Genomic DNA, 3,854 nt, shown 5'->3' with positions numbered 1-3,854 from the left:
AAACCTGTGAAAAACTTGTTGCAGGTGTGGGTACTTAGTGTTGAAATATGAACTGTAGCAATATATTAGCGATAATACTTATGAACAGAACAAAACCAGCTTAATTATGATTAATTATGAAGTGAAAAGTGCTCTTGTTAGGCGGAGTTACTTCTGAAGTCAGTTAAGACAACTTCACTGAAGCCAGACCCTCCTATTTCTGTGAAAAATACTGTTAATATGGCATGCTGTCCAAGTCCATGAGTTCATTATAAAATTGTAGCTCTATAGCTAATAAAAATAAAAAAATGCAATATACTTCAAAAAGGGAGTACTAGACATGAAAGAGCAAATACCACTAAGTATATGAGTATGAGTGGGTGGAAGAAGACCCCTTTTTTTTTGTCATAAAAGTAGTTCCAAACAGCGCAAATATTTGAATTCACGACCTCTGACTTTCAGCAAAATACAGTAGAGGTGAAATGGCACATTTCACTGTTGAGCTGCTGTTATGTGCAGGATGGAGAACAGCAAGGAAGTGAGGGAAAAGTGAGCTGAGTAGACAAGCTTTTCAAGTGGTGCAAATAACAGTTGAAACTTTAGGACGAGGTACAAAAATCTGTAAAATGTAGAAAAATCCAAGACAGTGGTTAAAAGTTGTATACAGCCGAAGTCCCTTGTGGCTGGGGATGACAGCACCAACTAGGTACTGTCAGTGAGTCAGACAGATAAAATCTTTACAACAAAACATTAGAAGGAGTGTAAGCATTTAATGTTTCTAAACAGCAGGGTTCTGAGACTGATGGAAGGCAACAGGGGGAGAACTTTGAACTCTTCAGATGTTTCAGCTGTTTTATGTATTTATGCTTTGTATAATTCAGATATGTATTTGGCAGAACAAAGATTTTTAGACATGGTTGTTACTAGTTAAGCTGATTGATACTAACATACACAATTCTTCATATATCATTTGCAATTTTGACTATCTTGCACATACTGACAATCAATAAAAACAAGCAGTACTTTGATATGTAAACCTAATCTGCCTTTATTAAATGGGGGTGAAACCACTTCAATGATACAAAAATACTAAAATGCATCTTTTAATGTTATTTCAGTGAGTTCAGACCATAGGAATGCTTTCTCCCCTCTAACACCACTGCAAAATTAGGTTTATAAATATTTTTGTGATATGGCCTTTGGTGCCAAGGAATTTTAGCTGTGGATCAGGAACCTGGTATCCAGGCTTTGCATTCCACAAAACATGGGTCCAACAGTATATGAGAGCAAATATAAAGGAGCTGGCAGGGCAAAGCAGTAAACCAATGGAGAAAGATTGTAAACAACATAGTAGGTTGTAAGATCTAGACTATTGGTTCACAATTTATGTTGAAGGTTGGCTATATGTTATTTTTTGAGGGATAATGGAAAAGGAAATGTTTAAGATCAGCCTTCTGTGTTTACACGCAGTTTCTTTGCTCAGAACAAACACAACAGTGCAGCGTAAGCTATGAAGGCTTCATTGGCCTCCCCAAACAAAGAATTAAATCCCAGTAATGGAATGAGAGATGGTGTGGGTGGTGAAGGACAGCTTCAATTTGATATTACAGAGAAGGAGAAAAAATAAAGAATAGCTGGGGAAGAACCGTGGACTAGGAAAGTCAATGTCTAAATGAATGTAAGCTGTTTAAGCTTTTATTTGTCAAGGCTAGAGAATAGACTGGAACAATGTAGTGGTGCAACATGAGAATCTTCACCAACTTGATGGCTAAAGAAGAGTTTATTGGAGAGTCTGTAAGTTTAACAATTTTTACTGAAGTTTATTAGCAGGGTCGGAGTGACAGTGTACTTCTGCACCTCTACTTCTGTACCTCTGTCATACAGTGTGCTTAAAAATCATCTAGAAAAGCAGGTGAGTAGCAAGATGAAAATTATTTGCTTATACCAGTAAGTTTCTATGGGTAGCTTCCTTTTAAGGGATGACTGAATTAGGTTTCTTCATCCTGGAAAAGATGTGAGGAAGGATATGATAGACGTGGGAAAAAAACACTAGTGGCTTGGAAAGGGACTAATTGTGTTAGATGAGGCTGTAATTGAGAATTGGGGTATAATCGGAAGCTAGAGAGAGGCAGGTTCAAGGCAAACAGAAGGTGGTAATTCTTCAAACAACATGCAGTTAAGCTGTGGCAATTCTTGCATTCACAACTGTTGCGTGAAGAGGCAAAATAGTTTTGGCAGAAAATAAACCCCCTTGCATTCTAACACTCCTCACCGAGGTGGGAGGCTAGGGGTGGCTGGGTTTAAATTCTGAGTGATGCCCAACTCACCACTATCAGTCCAGTCACGTTTAATATATTAAACTATCACAATTCTGGATGCACTCACAGTGGACTGCACCTTCAGTCTAGTCGTGCTCACGAACTAGCACGGCCACACTTTAGTGTCTGGTCGCATTCAGTGAAAAACCGAAACGGCTAGCTACTTAAACAGTGCAGTTTATTTCAGCAACAGATATAAAGGTTCTTTTGGTTTGCCGGTGATAAGTACACTGTCTGCAAAGCACGTGCAAGTAAAAGAAAAAATGTTAATGGTACAAAGCGCGTGACAAAGTTACAAACAATACAGCCTGGCTATAAATGTAACAGGTAACCCTCTAGAGAGATTTCTAAATTCCCCGAGGAAGCACTCGGCACAGTCTAAGTCTGACCCACAGGCGTCCCTATGGGGGGGAAGAAAGGCTCAGCCGCTCGACTGGTCCCGGCAGTCAGAGGCAGTCTGTGATGGGGTCCTCCCTGACTTGTTTATGATGGTGTCTTCCCTAGCATCCCCTCTTTCTTGGGTTATTTTTACATTATTTTTTACCTTCAAGGTGGAGTTTGAGTGACTCTAGTCATAAATGCCTTCATTATGATTGGTGTAAAATTCTCTCGCCTCGCATTTAAAGGTAGAGTTTACGAAAAATTCAGGGCGCAAACTCAAGGAGGAGTGGTCGCACCTTGGAGGCGGGCAGCCTTTGGGCTGGAGGCGTGTTTTGGTATTATAATGACATTATAATGAGCAAAGTTCGCACAAAGGACAGCATTTCATCAAAATTTGACAGACTGTTGGCTCAGGGTAGCAAGCATGCCGCTTATCACTTCCATAGGATCACCTTGTTCCCATTCTGCTGTGTAATCACAGAGCTTGGCCGTGGAATCTTCACTCCACTCCATCCTCCGTGTTGCTTTTGCAAGCAATATTGTTCAGGGAGTCATAGATGTAGCGGATTCCTCGCACACCAGCTGCTGCTGCTGCTCCACCCTGGAAATGTTTGGATTTTATACCTTTCCTTAATGTGTGAACAATGCTATATATTTCTAATAAAAATTATATTTTAGAAATTATTCCACAACAACATCCTGTGGCTAAAGGTTATGTGGGAGGCAAGATTATTGTATGTCACTTAGGCATACAATATGAGGGCTACTCCAACACCCTCATATCCAATGAGGGCTACTAAACGCACAGGAAATGCGCCTAGGTCCTCAAGTTGCAAATGGGTGAATTGGTCAGAGGAAGGGTTAAAATATCCTTCTTTATTATTACTCCTTATTGCATTTATTTATTTATTTATTTATTTTCTGTGTTCAGCTGTTGTTGGAGATGAGGAACAGGATTTCATGAACTTGTGGTATGGATTCCTTTAGGGTTGTGATCTGGAAAGACAACAGAGTTGAATTAATGACATTGTCTTGAAGTCCATTTGAGAAGGTGAAGGTAAATGAAAAAATCCTCCAAAAATCACATGAAAGAAATAGACAATGAGAACAGCCAAAAATCAAGGTAGGATAAGACTTTAAAGGTAATAGGCATGGTTGTCACCTATGCTAAAGTTG

The sequence above is a fragment of the Numenius arquata genome, chromosome 3 (genome assembly GCF_964106895.1).
Source record: "Numenius arquata chromosome 3, bNumArq3.hap1.1, whole genome shotgun sequence".
NCBI classification, from domain to species: Eukaryota; Metazoa; Chordata; class Aves; order Charadriiformes; family Scolopacidae; genus Numenius; species Numenius arquata.
The sequence above is the reverse complement of the archived record's forward strand: the minus strand, read 5'-3'. Positions refer to the sequence as shown.